The sequence below is a fragment of the Oryctolagus cuniculus genome, chromosome 9, assembly GCF_964237555.1.
Source record: "Oryctolagus cuniculus chromosome 9, mOryCun1.1, whole genome shotgun sequence".
NCBI lineage: Eukaryota > Metazoa > Chordata > Mammalia > Lagomorpha > Leporidae > Oryctolagus > Oryctolagus cuniculus.
Window position 1 is genome coordinate 26,225,077 of NC_091440.1, and position 18,214 is coordinate 26,243,290.

The following is an 18,214-nucleotide window of genomic DNA, read 5'->3' on the forward strand; positions in this document are numbered from 1 at the left end:
AGAGCTTGAAGATAAATTTATGTAAGAAGTACAGGGAATACAAAGCTGTACTTTGTCTCAGAAGATTAATAAATCCTTTAAGGCATAGTTCAAATTTAACTGGGTATGAAACAATTAAAGCAGTAATTTTATATGATAAGATCTGAATGATAATTCAAAAATGGCAGTTTTGGTACATCTTTCATTTTTGTGCCACACATTAGGTCCTTTAGGGACCTGACACAAATATTCTTTCTGTGGGAATGTTCAGCAATTTCTTTGAGATTGAGATTTATTTTCTATATTCACAAAAATGCACTATAGCATTTGCTTTCAAATACCACATTTATGTCTCATAGTAGGCCATACATTGACATCTTTCATTCCCTGTTCTCGTGGTGCCTTTCTGTAATATACAAGCAGTTTTTTTTTTCTATTTCATAACTTAAACTATAAATAGACAAAATAGGGTCTGTTAACTTGGGATGTGACCAATTAGTCTTAAGTTGGAATTGCTTAGAGGAAAGCTGTTTACATGTCACAAGCAAAGGAGGCAGAGGGACAGCTGAGGGAGTGAAACACTGAGTGGAAGATCAGTCTCCCTCTCTCTCATTTTGTCTTTCAAATACATAAGTAAATAAATGCTAAAACGCAAGGTAAAATTAATTTTAACAAATTTGTTTCCATAATTAGCAAAATAAGCCATATACAGAAAGACAAAATACCACAATTTTTCCCTCACATGTGGAAATATACATTATAAAATGTGTGGATGCTACTTTATGTGTGTGGCATGTAGGTATTTATAAGTGCTTTATTCATTTGATTATAACACTTATAAAGCACTTAAAGGCAAATGTGTAGGGGAAGCTGTCAGGCTGGAAGCTCAGGTGAGAGTTGATGTCATCTTGAATAAATAGTATGTAGAGTAGCCCAGACGAGTGAGATTTTTATAATTCCATCTAGAGTCCAATGTCTCTAAGAAACCTCATTCTTTGCTCTTGAAGACTTCAGCTGATTTAATGAATCCTATTGACATTATGGCGGTGAATCTGCTATTTGTAATCTCTTGATTTATATTAGTCACATGTATAAAATACTTTTACAGAAACTTCTAGACTGCTGTGTGATTAAACAACTGGGCAGCATAAGTAGTCAAGTTAACACACAAAATTAACCACCCTGCAGTCCATATAATGATTTTCTATAATCCCTTTGTGAATTTACTGAGCAATGCAATTTTTAAACAGCGGTGTTTAAAAATTTCTTTTTTTTTTTGAATTGCAAATGTTTATTATCTTTGCTTTTGATATAATTTGAAAATTCACAGAGTTTAATTTTTAGTAACGGTTCTGTTTCACGAAAACTAGCTTGCAACAAAATTCCTGAAAATCGAATCATTGGCTCTCCTGAGCCGGGACAAGCCAGCTCCAGCACACGGCGGCCGCCCATGAGCCTGGAGGATTTCGTGTCCACCCTAAGACATTGTCCAACAGCACAGCCTGGAAGCTGCTGCTTGCTGGGAGCTTCGTTACCACGTGTAGGAGGAAGCGGGACAGGAATCTCCAGGCAGGCTGCCCTGGAGGAACCAGTGCAGGGTGTGTGTGTGTGTGTACATCAGGTCTAGGAGGGGAAGTGGGGAGGGCGGGACCCACTCCCCAAGGAGGAAAAGGCTTCAATGTGGAGGGACAGGCAGCTGAGGCAGAGACGGCCACCGCCTCTCCTGCTCTGTTCTCAGGCTGAGTGGAGTGGCACAGATGCCTTTGATTGGCTGACCCATGTGCTTAGCGGTGGGCCCACTCTTCTCTCTCCCAGGAATTCAGGACTCAGGAGAGAGGAGGGGCCTGGGCAGGAGTGGCAGAGCCAGGATAAACAAAGGACACAGGGAGGACCCTGAAGGGGGTGCAGAGTGATGCAGAAGATGTGGGGGTGCTAGGCCATGCAGACAAAATGTCCCTCAGAAGGGGGCTGCTCCCTGCACGGGCCCCTCAGCCCTTGCCAGAATGGGAGGGACAGGAGGAGGAGCATCCCTCAGAGGGTCCTCCTGTGCCCTTCACCATCAGCATCTCCCGGATGTTGTCCTCTGCTTCCTTAACGCTCCGCTCCAGGTAGGACTTTTGCTGTTCTAGTTCTTTAATTTTTTCTTCTGCTATTTTTTGTTTCCCTAACAGCTGATTGTGAATTACCTCCTTGGATTGAAGAACATTCTTCCTGCGCTTTCATACATGTTAGTCTCATCTACCAAAGTCATAATTTCTTTATCTGTAAGATGTGCATGTTTTTCGTTCTGTTCAGTTGCTCAATCTGCATGTCTGCAAGCCTCACTTTCTGTTGAGTGGCAATAACTTTGGCTTGAAGCTCTGTGAAGGCCTTCTTCAACTCCAGATCCACGGGGCCGCCATCTTGATGCCCCCATCTGCGCCTGCGCATTCTAAACATTTCTTAAGTTTTATTTCAACTCTGGATATTGGTTACAATATGTCTATGTTTTCCATGTGCCAATATCAGAGAAAGACCAAGGCTTTTCCATGAAAGCCTCTGAAATCCTGTTAATGTTCATTTGTGATGCTTTCCGCCTGTCTTTGGAAAGGTCTTTTGTCTGATCTTTTCCAAACCCATCTAGAACCCAAAATCTTATTGGACCACCATACTATGTTGTTAGACGTTTTGATTTTAAGCTCTCATATCCTGATTCACTAAATGCATATAAATATTAACACCTAAGCCTTTGATGGAACAGTTCATCACAGGCTCACTAAATGTAATAATTTCAGCTTCAGTAGCTGGAAGTTTTATGTTACGGTTTTCCTACCATGGAAACCAGAAAAATATATCCAAGTGGAAAAGACTGACGCAATCCTTAAGCTGAGAATGGTGACATTTAAAATGTTTCTTTAAATACACAATCTTTTATATTAATCAAATTTTAAGCCAATTTAAGCTACATTTTAATTTAAATTATTTTATAAGTTGAAAGCTGCTATTTCAATTTGGTCATACACCAAACTGTGGCCCAAGGGAAGAAATTCAAATATGGAACATTATGTAGTATGTGTTGGTTATTGACTATGCTTCACAAGTTATTATTAAAAGACAGGAGTTCAAAAAAGAACTGATTGCTTTGGAAAGAGACCAGAATGGTAATAGAAAAGTTCCAGAAATTCAGGTTTGCTATATTGGAAGAGCTGACAGCTTTGAAAGTTGTAAAAATTCTAAAGTGGAAAGTTCAATTTAAATTTAATCTGCAACAGTGATCAGACTAAGAACATGTATTTTATAACTATAGCTAATACATCTCAAATGACCAAAGGGCCATATAACAAATATTTAATGAGGACCAAGGCTCTCCCATTGAACACTTTTAGTCTCAAAATGCCCTTTTGCTTCAAAAAAGACAGAAGCAATGATATAGCAGAACTGGGAAATATCTCAAGACAAAGTGTGGTTATGATTATTATCATAGAAATAGACATCAATCAAATCAAAGAAACCTCTGTGTGTGTGTGTATGTGTACTTTATTCGAAATAGAAATAAACGCTTTTTTTTTTTTACAAGGAGGAAGTGCCAGTGGGTTTTTGTGGCGCAGTGATTAATATGTCTGTAACCCCACATCCTGAGGACTGTGTTCATGACTCTGTTTTGCTCCTGGTTCTGTTTCTTCTAATGTATACAATAGGTGACAGTCAGTGATGGCTCCAGTACTAGGTTCCCTGCCACTTTACATGACCCAGATAGAGCACCAGACTCCTGGAAGCCCAATGTGGCAATACCGGGAGGCAGTATGGGCCCTTTAAGAGATGAAGTCTAGGGAAAAGCCCTTAGGTCAATCGGGAATATGCCCTCTGCAGGGATTAGGGGGCCCAGTCTCTCTCAGGCCCACAGTGATGCCATCATCATAAAATAAAGCAGCCAAGGGTACCTTGCCAGACTATTGATTGAACTTTTAGTCTCCAAAACTCTGAGCTAAGTAAACCTCTTTTCTTCATAAATATTCATCCTCAGGTATTCTATTATGTTAACAAAAAAGTGGACTAGTGCACTATGATTTGCTCTTTTCAAAATATTCTGTTGATTGTCTGTAAAATGGTACAGCTGTAGTCATCAGACAATGAAAGAAATTTTTAAAAATTATCAAAGTTCTTAGAGACCTGGATTTGTGAGATGGAGAGATATCTATAGATTCCTAAGGAAGATCATGCTTAACAGAGCAGCTTACAATGAAAAGGATTGAAATTGATAAATATTCAAATGTGCTTACAAGGACACAATACTGGGAATGTACTTAATAAAACTTAACTGCACACGTAAAATGGTTAATATAGTAAATTGTATTTTTTTATTTTTACAAAGTGAAGAGAATACATGCACAGTGGGAGTAACTTCTCAATAAAGCTTTCCATGAATGAATGAATCAGAATATAAAAAATAGAAAAAAGTTTTCCTATTATTTTAATTATATTTCAGGCAAATAATTTTGGAAGAGAAGCAAATTATATAACTGGATCAATTCCAGTTTTACTGATAAGAAGGGCTCTGTGCAATGGGAATTAACTATAATACTTCAGAATTGAATTGTAAACAGAATAGGCACATCCAGACTGAAATACTTAAATTCTCTAAGATGTTATGCACATATCAAGGGAGGTCTGAAGCCAGAGTTTTTCTGTCCTAGGATAGAAAATGCAGTGATTTGTCAGGAAGTGACAGGAGCAGTGATCAGCATAATATATTTATCTTACAAGCACTTCTATTATTTTGAAATGAATTGACACATTTTTAATCTTTCTCAATATGTTCTAGAAGATGACACTTTGTTTATTTGAGCACACTTTTAAAATAAGTCAATGCTGTGCTAAAATTTCTGAGATAAAAACTGTTCTAGCTGAAAATAGCACTATAGAAAGCAAGCAGCCAGGTTGTGTCATTATGAGTTACAGCCACACATCTATACCACTGCTGTTTCCCTACAATCACAGCAATGAATTACAGTAATACATTCAATCCTGATAAATGATCTACTCAGCTTCTGCTTAAATTAAACTGACTGCAATCCAGATGAGCACAGCCACATATTAACGCTGGTCCACCATTCCTTGTCTCCATCCAGGTGAAATATGGATTGGTAGTGCTAGCTTTATGCATTGATTAACATTACTGGTACAGCTTTTGCACACATCAATGTTCAAGTGGAATGAGAAGTAGACCCAAACGTTCTGCTGCCACATTTAATGTTGTCATCACAAAAATAAATGTGTAATGTTTAAAATCAAATCTTATAAATAAACCTAGACATAGCTATAAGACAAACTATTAATCTCTAATTTCTCTTATATTTACTATATGAATATAATATTCACAGATATCAGTATGGACATCTAAGAATTGATAACTATCTTTTTTCATACTATGTTGTATTTACTGAGTTTACAAGAAATATTCTCAAGTTGTATACTTCTCTACATATTATATTTAATACCCCATTGAAAATTCAGTGCATTTTACTTAATTTATGTTGAAATACACAAAATGCACATATATGTACACTCTTCTCAATTGAACAGTATTCTCTTGACTAAACAATGAGTGATGTTATTTTCTCTTTGAAAACTGAGATGCATTACCATTGTAGTTTCATTTTGTCCTTGGCTTACAGGAAGATTAGACTTGAGTGAAACTCTTAAAAGTTTAACCACAGAAGTCTAGATTAATTGTATAACTCTCCACTGCTCTCTACTTTGATGGTACAACTTTAAATATCCACTCAAAGTTACCATAGATTCTTTCCATCATATGTTGACAAAAAGAAGTCCTAACTACATGAGTTATAAATGTATTTGTAAGTAATAAGTAATTTGTAAGTATTTGTAAGCATTTGTAAGTAATACATGACATCTACACAGGAAAAAAAGTGATTATGATTAAAACTATAATGGTAGAATAGTAAAATTATAGCTTACATTAAAATTGAAAACTGTTCTCTTTTTTTTTTAAGATACATTTATTTTAAAGTCAGAGTTACAGAGAAAGAGAGAGAGAGGTCTTCCAACTGCTGATTTACTCCCCAAATGGCCTCCACAGCAAGAGCTATGCTAGTCCAAAGCCAGGAGCTTCTTCCAGGTCTCCTGCATGGGTGCAGGGACCAGAGTATTTGGTTCATTCTCTACTGCTTTCCCAGGTACATTATCAGGCAGCTGGATAGCAAATGGAGTAGCTGGGACTCTAACAAATATTCCCATGGGATGCCAACACTGCAGGCAACAGCTTAACCCACTATGCCACACCACCAAAATTGTTACTTTTTAATGTTGTGTATACAGTACATTGCATTTAGCTGGTTATTTCTGATAGCTTTAAAAATGTTTGTAAAACCATGTTCTGTACTAAGAACCACATGCAATTAAATAACACAGAGCTCCAGTATAAATTGCATTCACAAGTTTCTACAGAGGCACTTTTAATATCACTCCTATCATGGTAAATAAAGTAGTACTGGATATTCACTGGAGTCCAGTTACCAGTATGTTCTTTTAATCAGATAAATATCTTGCTTTTTACTTGGGGTTAACATGCTAGTGTTAACTAGCTGGTGGTAAGCACAGTTAGTTTTTTATGGGACTGTAGGGCTTAAATGTTTCAATCCTTCTACAAAAATGTTTTTGTTGATTTTATATATGCATGCAGTTAGTAAGAAGTTAATGTTTGTACTATATATTAAAGCTGATTTTTTTTTTATTTTTGCCTGACTTGAAGAAACAGAAAAATGAGAGGATATGCAATTAACACTTTCTTATGTCATGTTATATTTTCCTGTTGTATGGAATTTTCTAGAACTCTACCTAATCTTAGGTGATTTGATGGGCATTTCTTCTCTTCTATGGTATCCCATCGAAAACATAAGGAGATTACAAGGAAGATAATATTCAACTAATATTTGCTTCAATACCACATTTTTTAATCCAGCCAGATACTGCTTCGGTTGTACCATATGACAATGTTTATTGTAATTTCTTGCATGTGTTCTATCTCACTTTCATAAAATGGTGGAGTCTATGGCAGCCAACTATCAGAGTTTCCTGAGGAAAAGGGCAAAGAGACAGGTGCTTTCTCTAATAAAGATCTTATTCCTCCTTTGTAAGGGGAAGCTCTACCTGATGTCACTGGCTGGAGCATTATCACAACAGCTTCTTTTGATTTTAGTTTCCCAGAAATAAAAGACAAGGAAGGCTGGAGCTGCGGCTCAATAGGCTAATCCTCTGCCTGCGGTGCCGGCACACCCCGGGTTCTAGTCCCAGTCCAGGCGCTGGTTCTGTCCCGGTTGCTCCTCTTCCAGTCCAGCTCTCTGCTGTGTTCCAGGGAGTGCAGTGGAGGATGGCCCAAGTGCTTGGGCCCTGCACCCGCTTGGGAGACCAGGAGAGAAACCTGGCTCCTGCCTTCGGATCAGGGTGGTGCGCTCAGCGTGGTGCGCCGGCCGCAGCAGCCATTGAAGGGTGAACCAATGGACAAGGAAGACCCTTCTCTCTGTCTCTCTTTCTTTCACTGTCCACTCTGCCTGTCCAGAAAAAAAAAAAAAAAAAAAAAAAAAAAAAAAAAAAAAAGACAAGGAAGAAGCTGGTGTGAATAGATGTTCACCAAGTGTGCCTTTACTTTCCAGCAGACTATCACCATGTCTACAAGCCTACTCCAAAAATTCCACAGAAAAATAAATTAAAACATAAGTTATTTTGGTGGTTAAAAACATATTTTAACCCACACACAGTTGTTTTTTCAATACACGTTTTCTGTGAACTTTTTGAAGAACCCTTGCAGTGACTCTTCCTCCTTGTCACCACCCCTTGTCACCACCAGAGAATTAGGCAGGCTGCTCACAGCTTGCCTTGGCCCAGGAGGGGAAGTGCGTCAACCGCCACTTAGCCTCCGTGAACCCCGGAGGACAATCAGCTGTGGTGGGGAGCCCAGTTGAAGCAGGATCTCATTTTATTGTAAAAGGCGGGTGTTTATATAACTGCAGTACAGAGTGGATGAAAACAAGGGGTGGGGTGATGTGATGTAAAAGAGTTTTAGCCACTCCTATTATACTAACTGTTCCTTGAGGTATTGATGGTTTCTTTCCACAGTAGCCTGTCCTTGTGGGTTGTGAGGAATTTTAGTAGAGTGTTGAATAACTTTACATCTTGGCAGCACTTTTAATCTAAACATCCCGATTGGTTGTTATCTTTGTAAGATGAGAGATAGATCTTTTGAAATCTCCAGGGGCCCTTTTGGAGATACCAAAAGTTTAGAGAATTTAGAACTTTGATTTTTAGAAAGTTTGTTAAAGGTGCCAAGAAAACTTAGAGTATCTGGTTAAAATAGAATTTCTTAACATTTTCAAATGACAGCCATTTATTTAATTAGGGCGATTTTAACACCTTTAGACAAGATCTAATCATAATGATATTTAACATAGTTTTTTAAGACTTAATGCTTTTTTTTTAATTTAAACTTAACAGAGACAGTAGAGTACACAATAGATTACCTTGGCAAAACATGAATTTTAGGTCTCTCGTGGTTAAATAAACCAGAAATAAAAACCTTGAACATAAGAGTTAGCACACAAAATCCTCACATAACTCAGAACTATTTAACAGAGTTAAAAAGAGCTTACAGGACCTAAATCTAGAAATGGCAGAGTAACCAATTAAGTAGACACTGTTAAAAAGACAGTTACAGTTTTCGCAAAAACAGATCTGTAAAAGAAACAAGTTTAAAGCATACTAAAGACATGTAAAACTGAGCAAGGGAACAAAGCAAACCGAAGAGCATTTGCATTAACCCAATCTTCTGAACCAATCTGTATTGGCTTAATTTAGTTAACAACATAATACACTTTGCATAATTTGAATTGACTCAAACAGCTGTTACTTTAACAAATTTAGAGTTCCATCCTTTGAGAGTTCCAGGGATCTGACTGGAAGCCCCAAAGTTGGAAGACTCCATTTAGAATTTAAACTGTTAGAGAGTCAAACTGCTTAGCCAAAAATTAGTGTTTAACCTGAGAATTTTAACCAAGGCTGTGGGGTAGATCTGATCACAGTCAGGTAATCACTCAAAAATTAAAGACAAACAAATCCAATAAAACGGGAAACCTTCAAGACACGTGCGAACTTTCATCAGGGCCTGCGCCGCGGCTCAATAGGCTAATCCTCCACCTAGCAGCGCTGGCACCCTAGGTTCTAGTCCCGGTCCAGGCGCCGGATTCTTTCCCGGTTGCCCCTCTTCCAGTCCAGCTCTCTGCTGTGGCCCGGAAGTGCAGTGGAGGATGGCCCAAGTCCTTGGGCCCTGCACCTGCAGGGGAGACCAGGAGAAGCACCTCGCTCCTGGCTTTGGATCAGCGTGGTGTGCTGGCCGCGGCGGCCATTGGAGGGTGAACCAATGGTAAAGGAAGACCTTAATCTCCCTGTCTCTCTCTCTCTCACTGTCCACTCTGCCTGTCAAAAAAACAAAACAAAACAATAAAAAAAAACCACCTCTCATCAGATAAGTTAGCTACAGCAGCACAGATAAGAGCTGCTCATCAGCGTAGGAGCCCATTGCTTAGGTTTCCATTAACTGTAAAGAGAAAGACCCATTAGGTTGGAAAGGATTAATGGATTGAGCTTTTTATTCCCTTAGGTAAGGCCAGTAGTAGGCAAAGGCACTTTCCCTTTCCCCTCCTAGTGTGGAGAGCATTGAATTGTAAATGGAGAGGAAAAAAGCAGCCTAGGGAGTGCTCTCCCTAGAGATATCTGGCCATGCCTGTATGGGTGTGGCAGGCCACGTTGACTGGAAGAGTACAGAGAAAGGCCATCAGCAGGCGATCCATGGTGAATTGGGGCCGTCCTCAGCAACTGCGTAGTGGAGTTCCTTGAGGTTCTTAGCCTCCCAGGGGCACCATGCTTGTGGCCTTGCTCCCCCAGGCCCTAAGTTGACTGGGAAAGCCTGGGTTTTAGCTGGTGCCGGTTGTGAATCGCCTCCTCCCACCCGAGGAGAAGGAGGGGGATGAACCAATGCACACAATGGCCTAATACCCTCCAGGATCGCACCTCAACTTGAGGTCCTCCCTTGTTAGCTGCATAAGGGGAATTGGCACCCATCCTCACCTCAGTGGCCACATGCAGAACATAGGAGGGAGGAAGTTCCGCTTATCCCTGAGCCCTTTCAGGGGGAGGGGGAGCTGTGGCTGTAAGCACATCCACACCTGCCTCCCCTGCCCCTGCCTTTGTCAGGCTCAGAGCTGCTCGCTGTTTGCTAAAGTCAGCCCAGGCTTCCTCCTCCCTGCGCTTTTCATCCATGGTGGACACCTGATCCAGCCCACCCTCCTGGGGACTAAGGGGCAAGCCCTTCTCCAACCCCCCGGGATGGCTGATCAGGACCTGCTAGGGAGGAGGCTTCACCGCATTGTTCCCTTACAGGGGAAGCAGGCCCTCCTGGTGAAATGAGGCTTTGAGAGCAGAGATGGTAGGGAAGAACCCCAGCTGAGGGGTGATCCCCAAATGTTTCTGTCTATGGCTATTTTCTCAACCCTTGCCCGTGTGGTCCAGGAAAAGAGGTTAGTGCTAGACACCCAGGGGGCAATGGAGACGATGGTTTCCCAGGTCTGAAGTGCCAAGCTGTCTGAGAGTTCTAAGCCTCTGGACCTGAGCATAAATAAGCCTTAGGGCTTTCAGGGCTGGGTCATTCTTGGCTAAAGTTGCATTACCCATTTTAGGGTTTCACTTACCCCGACAAACCACTTGGCCTCAGCCGAACATCCTGGTCGTGCCCCGTGTGTCCCACGTTGGGCGCCAGCTGCGGTGACTCTTCCTCATCCCCACCAGAAAATTAGCCAGGCTGCCCACAGCTTGCCTTGGCTGAGGAGGGGAAGTGTGCCACCCGCCACCCAGCCTCCCTGAACCCTGGAGGACAATCAGATGCGGTGGGGAGCCCCTTCGAAGCAGGATCTCATTTTATTGTAAAAGGGAGGTTGCAGTACAGAGCAGATGTGGGCAAGGGGTGGGGTGATGTGATGTAAAAGGGTTTTAGCCACTCCTATTATACCAACTTAATGATCTTTAGGCAAAAGCACCCTGGGGCTGGGTTGTTTACTGCCAGGGATTTGAAATTTAAAGACAGGTTTTTAAATTTGAGGCAGGCTCAGGAAGTTCCTCTAGGCCTCTCCAGATTCATCCTCCCCCCAAAATCCTAATATGTCTACCCAAGATACTAACCATAGCATTCTGGCTTCCCTCCTTAGGAGAAAAACAAAACAAAACAAAACAAAACAAAACAAAACAAATGACAACAACAAAAAAAACCCTAACCTCCTTCCTACCTCTTAATCTTACTCCCTCATTCTTTAGTGTAGAAATCTAAGAAAAAATCTTGACCATCTCAACATACAATTATTTTTTAAATGTTGATGATTATACTTGCTTGATAACTTTCAGGTAAAATTTGTCCTTTCCATTTCAATTATGCTTATTAGCTCAGATTCATAAATCTAGCCTGTATCATATATCTTGTACACTAATTCTTGCTTTAGTCTTTCAAATTTAAAATAAATTAAATTACATTGAAAAGCCATGGAATTAGTCTTTACTTGCATCATCACAATATAGAATATCTTTAGCTTGACAAAGAAGTACTTTCTTGAATTTTCCTATCTATTATTTATTCCACTTTCAATCTGAATGTTGTTATGGTATTATTTGCAGTGTGTCACAAATGCTGTACTCTCTCTGTTGTTCTTTTGCAGTAGAGATCAATATATGATACATATTTTTAGACTTTAAAACTATACCTGAATAGAATTTTTCTCTCTGTCATATCTATTCCTATTCTAAATATTTTTTCTGCCACCCACTAATATTTTGAAACATACCTTCTCCTTCTGTACTTAAAATACATATTAAGCGTTCCAGATTCATGCTATTTGAATTTTTCTAATTTCTATGGGTCCCCTGGATTATAATTTTAGAGCTTTAATTTAACTGTTTTTACATATACCATATCATGTTCAAAGTTAATCATTTGACATTTTCATTCCTCTTCAATTCCTTTCTATCTTATATTCAATATTCTTCTGTACATATTATAACAATATTCACTCTAGAGTTGTAAATGATTCTTTAAAAATTCTTGTTGTGACTCAATAAAAATAGACTACTATTAACAAAATTCCAAATTTATTTAGATTTCGCTACTTATCTCCCCAAAATCTCTCTGTTCCAGGATCTGGTCTTGTGCAACATGCTGTGTTTAATATTTTGTTTCCTTCATGTGCTATGACTTGTGACAGATTTTCATGGTGTTCATTGTTTGAAAGTTTTGAGGGAGAATCTGTAAGATATTTGGTAGAATGTGTCTCTATTTGAGTTCAACTGATATTTTCATCATGCTTAGACTGAAATATGGGATTTGGGAAAGAATATCTAAGAAGGTATTTTCTCTGTATATTATTTCAGAAGATATGGTCATTAACCTTGATTATCTGGCTAACATGCTATTCATGTATTGTAGAGATATTTCATTTTCCTCCCCAATCACTATTCTTTCAAATCTCATTATCAGTAAATTCAGTGTTTACTCTAGACATGAGATTTATAAAGGGCATTTCACCAGCCTTATCCCTATTCTAGCACTTATTATTCAATGTTTTATTTATATTAGTACAAACTCATAGATGCTTATATTATTCTTTGCCTTACAATCTAATGCTAAGATCTTAGTTTTATTTATTAAATTATTCCAGCTTTTACCTTCGGGAACCCTTTAAGTTTGGTTCCTGTGTGTTTTTCATATAAATTTATTTAATTGTATAGAGAGAAATGATTTCACTTATTACATTTATACAAATTTATAATGATTCTTCCAACCCTTCTTTCATAACCCCCACTCTCCTCCTCCTTACTTTTTTATTTTTATTTTAATTTTTGGCAATGACATAATCACAAGGAAAATCCTCCACTAAATAAAGAATTCCACAAGTAGAAAGTAGAAAAACCCACTGTTCCTAAGGAATATAGATATTGTTTGTTTTACATACCTCTGCCCTTTTATTTTTTGAGCTCTATCTTTTGGCACTATAAGGTGATCCCCCTTAAGTTTCATTTTTTTCCAATCCCAGTTCTATTATATTCAGAACACAAATTCTGGGCACAGGGCATGATTTCTGCTAAGGGCATATCATTGCTTCTGTGTCCTCACAGAGATGACGTTAGTGAGTGTGTGTGTATATGTGTGTGTTTGTGTGTGTGTGTGTGGCTGTGTAGCCTGTGCATGTACTTACTTCTAAACAACACTGTCTTTTTTATAGTACTTTTATGGAATATACTTAAATGCAATTTATTTTACAATGCACACATGCCTTTTCTTCCATGTTACTCTTAGATTCACTAGATTTATTTTAAGAAAATCTACCAATCCTGGTTGAACCAGTTTTTCTATCAATTAATTTTATAGAAATTTTAAACATAAAACTATATCTTATATTCCATCTTTCAAAGTTTCATTGTCACATTTCATATTATTATAAACACATGCTGGGGGTACATGATAATGCCACTCTTTGGATCATATAATTTCACAAATAATGTCTTCATTTCTTTCTAGTTTGGAAAAATGACATCCCTAATCAAGGAAAGGATCTATAGGACACTGAATTAATCCAGCTGACTTTGACATTGCAGAGAGCTGCTCTAGGATCTGATGCTGTTCTCTGCTCATTTGTCAAACAAACAGTGTAATACATGATGCTGAATCTCAGATGTACTTAGAATATTAGTATATGCTTATACTGTCTTTATAGCAACAAAATGTCCATTGTTGTGTTGTGCTTGTTTTTTAAACCTTCAAAGAGATTCCTTCACTTGATGACACAATTTATTTAAAAAGTGGTCTGTCAGCACTAATTACAGAATGAATATGTTTCAAAAAGTAGGTTACAGTTCTTCATTTGTAAAGGGTAATCCTGGTTGTTAATCCATCTGGGAGCTTCAGAGATGCAGCCAAGAAGGCTCAAAGAAACCTTCTTATTAACACACAGGAACATGTCTGCATGGGATGCAGTTAGATGCAAATATAGAGAGGAATCAAAAGAATGTTCTTCGCAAAAAAAATACTGAGTGTGGTAGTTATTAGAAACTCATCTTAAAAGTATTATTTCCGTGCAACATAAGCTTAAACATATAGTCATGTGTAATATAACTATGCTTTGACCCTATGAATAAAAGCAATGCTATTATAATTGGATAGTCTTTGAAATTACTTTATTATTGTGTGCTGTGATCTGTGGATTAATGACTAAGTTCAAGTAGTATTATTGATATTGATATTAATGGTGACTCCAGTAGTTCTTTAGTCATTAAAGAAATAGTGTTACTCTGGTAGTTAAGTGTTATTATAGTAATTAAGTCAAGATAAGTAGTTATGTTAAGTTAAATAGTAGTTAATCTAAGATAAGTAGTTATGTTAAGCTAAGTAGTTAAGTCACGTTAAGTAGTTGTGTTAAGTTTATTGATAAGTGTGTTAAATAGTAAAGATTGATAAGCGGGCCGGCGCCACGGCTCACTAGGCTAATCCTCCACCTTGCGGCGCCGGCACACCGGGTTCTAGTCCCGGTTGGGGCTCTGGATTCTGTCCCGGTTGCCCCTCTTCCAGGCCAGCTCTCTGCTGTGGCCCAGGAGTGCAGTGGAGAATGGCCCAAGTGCTCCTGCCATCGGATCAGCGCGGTGCGCTGGCTGCAGCGCGCCGGCCGTGGTGGCCATTGGAGGGTGAACCAACGGCAAAAGGAAGACCTTTCTCTCTGTCTCTCTCTCTCACTGTCCACTCTGCCTGTAAAAAAAAAAAAAAAAAGATTGATAAGCATATTGATATTGATAAGTGTATTGACTCCAGTAAATAAATAGATGAAAAGTGTGATAATATCCCTGGTATTTAAGCAATAAAAATCTTCATCATGAAGGCAGTCTTATGTCCTTGAGTTCCTTTCTTCCCTGTGACTAACAAGTTGTACATTGCACCTTGCTACTGTCTAGCTGTGTGACAGCAAAAGCACTCGCGACACTTTTATATCATTGGACTTCCCTAAAGAACACATTGTTGCTAGATACTCAAAAGACAGCCGGGAGCAGGGCAAACCCACCAGGGATTTCAACATGAGTTGAACACCCACCCCTCAACCCCAACATCAGCCCCTATTTCCTAACTCTCCAGGGCACCTGGGAATTAAGAGATAGCTTCCTGGCTCTTTGCTTTTTGCTTCACGATAAAAACCTTATTTCTTCTACATTCTCAATGACTGTAATTGGTTTCCGAGCGTTGAGCATGTGGACTCATTTTTGGGGGTTGTTATGTGTTATGATGTTCACTTATTACAATACAGTTCAAATAACATAATTTCAAGCAAGAACCATTTTATAGTATAAATATGAATTTTCTACATATATATCACTTCTAAATTAACTTGGTTTGCATAATATAAGTGTGAGTCCATTGAAGATAAATCAATGAAAAAGGACAATTAGCACTTATAAAGAAGTAAAGGGAACTAAGAAAGGTTGTGGAAGAGCAGACTACAATATATAGACACTTAGGCTAATTCAAGGGTCTCAGTGTTCTAGAAGGCTGTTTTCATTTGATTCTGCTGTTTATTATCTGTTTGGATCCCAGAAAACTAATTTACACTTCACTTTAACCAGTTAACCAGTTAATTTTTATTTTAAAATGGAAGGAACCCCAAAGTAATTACTCTGTTGATTCTATTGACTTTTAGATTAGCTAGATTTATTTCTAACCTAGAAACCTAATTTAAGCATGCTTTTAAATGTAAGATTCTTTGTAATGAGAAATATTTATTCAAATGTTCTGGGAATCAATTTACCATATTAACATTTTCATTTTTTTTAAGAATTATCTATTTGAGGTAGGCATTGTGACATAGCGGGTTAAGCCTCTGCCTGCGACACTGGCATCCAATATGGGCACCAGTTCGAAATTCAGCTGTTCCACTTCCAATCCAGGTCCCTGTAATATGCCTGGGAAGGCAGCACAAGACAGCCCAAGTGCTTGGACCCCTGCACCAATGTGAGAAACCCAGAAGAAACTCTAGGCCCCTGGCTTTGGCTTGGCCCAGCCCCAGCTATTGCATCCTTTCTCTCTTTCTCTATATCTCTCTCTGTCTTTTAAATAAATAAAATAAAGTAAAATGAATCTTTTAAAAATTAAGTATTCATTTATTTGAAATATGACACAGAGATGGAGATACTAGCAATAAGAGAGAGAGAGAGAGAGAGAGAGAGAATGAGAATCGTTCTTTCATCCATTGGTTCACTCCCTAAATGGCAGCAACATCCAGCCAGATTTTGGCAAGCCTAAAATCAAGAGCCTGAAATCAAGGAACACACAGGTCCATGTCTCTCACATGGGTAGCAGGGGTCTAAACGCCCATCTTGCTCTGCCTTCTCAGGACATGTTAACAAGAACCTAGATCAGAAGGAAAGGAGCTGAGACGCCAAAGGGCACTCTGATACAGAGTCCTGGCATTACATGCAGGGCTTCACACATACTGCAGCAAAACACTCCCCACCGTTTTTGTTTTTAATTTTAAAAATTAAATAAAATATTCCATAAATATTCATTAGAATATTTTTGTGAAAGGAAGACATACTTATGTAATGGCAGTACAAGAAATTATAAAAATGTCTACAACTCTAAAAGTAATGAAAACATTAGCAAAATTATCAGAATCAATTTTCCATATTTCTAAAAATTAGCAGAGGCTTGCAAAACATCCAAAAATTGTCTGTGCAAGGAGAAACAGCCTGAATTTGCAAGAACAGTGAGCTTTTGACATCTATACTTGTCTGTTTGCCAGCTCCTTCCCCCAGTTCCAAAATGGTCTTAAAAACCAACAGCCTCATAATTGGTGTCGCTGTGAAGTCAAGCAGCTTTGAAGCTACAGGAATAGGAAGACTGTTTGAAGCTCTCCAAACTTTCAGTCCCAGAGAATTGTAAACAATAGACTTCTCTTAAAGCTCTCTGAAACCTCCTTTCTATGGCCTTGTCTTTATTTGAATTGAATCAGAACTTTTATTTGGACAGACCTCTGTTGCTAGGGCTTTCAGTGTGGGGAAAATAACACCAGTAATTATTTGAAGTGGAGTTGCCTAAGGCAGCAATACCACTGTGCATAACAAAAAGCTGATCAAATAAAAATGAGAAGGAAAAACTGAGGAATTATAGATCCATAGTGGATTTTGAATACCTCTAAAAAATTCCTGGAAAATGAGAATGCGTGATCATGTTCGGAGATAACTAATTCTGTTTCTGATAACTGTAAAGAGCACAACTATCTGAAAAATGTACGATATATATATTTAAATAATATACAATTTACTTTTTCTATTAATGTGCACTGCGAGATAAAATATTGTGGTCATATGTTAAAACAATATTTTCAAGGGACTGGTGCCACAGCTCAATTGGCTAATCCTTCACCTGTGGCACCGGCACCCTGGGTTCTAGTCCCAGTCGGGGTGCCAGATTCTGTCCCGGTTTGCTCCTCTTCCCAGTCCAGCTCTCTGCTGTGGCCCGGGAGGGCAGTGGAGGTTGGCCCAAGTGCTTGGGCCCTGCACCGGCATGGGAGACCAGGAGGAAGCACCTGGCTCCTGGTTTCAGATTGGCAGCACGCCGGCTGCAGCAGTCATTGGGGAGTGAACCAACAGATAAAAAAGAAGACCTTTCTCTCTGTCTCTCTCTCTCTGTCTAACTCTGCCTGTCAAAAAAAAAAAAAAAAAAGATTTTCAAGGAAGAATTTGTTAGGTTTTAGGATTTTTAGGGTTCCAAGAAGGTGAGGAGACAATTGTGAAAAGTAGAAAGCTTTTATTTTTAGGGTGGACAGAATAGAGGTAAAGGGGGGTGAGTACAGCCTGCCCAGACAGAGCGAAGTGAGTTTGAAGCCCAGCTTCATTCTGTCTGAGCAGCAGGCAGAGTCTCTGTTTAAGGTGCTTGTGAACAAGGCGCATAGAGCCACACGGACCCTGATGAAATGGATGGGGAACTTAAAGGCTCCTTGTTGAAGTCTGCAAACATTGTCTTGGCAATTTGGAATGTTCTAGGCGAGAGGCTTTCCCAAGGCAACAAAACATTCCACTCACCCTTAAATATCTTACTGTGTCTAGTTTCATCAGGCAGGATGTGTTCCCCACAAACAAACTTCTTGTGAATTCGGCATTTGAG

At 38.9% G+C, this 18,214-nt stretch overlaps 1 pseudogene; it reads right to left on the minus strand.

Moving 5' to 3' along the window:
- Positions 1-1,967: 1,967 nt before the first annotated feature.
- Positions 1,968-2,409, minus strand: LOC100348398 (prefoldin subunit 1 pseudogene; annotated as a pseudogene).
- Positions 2,410-18,214: the final 15,805 nt, after the last annotated feature.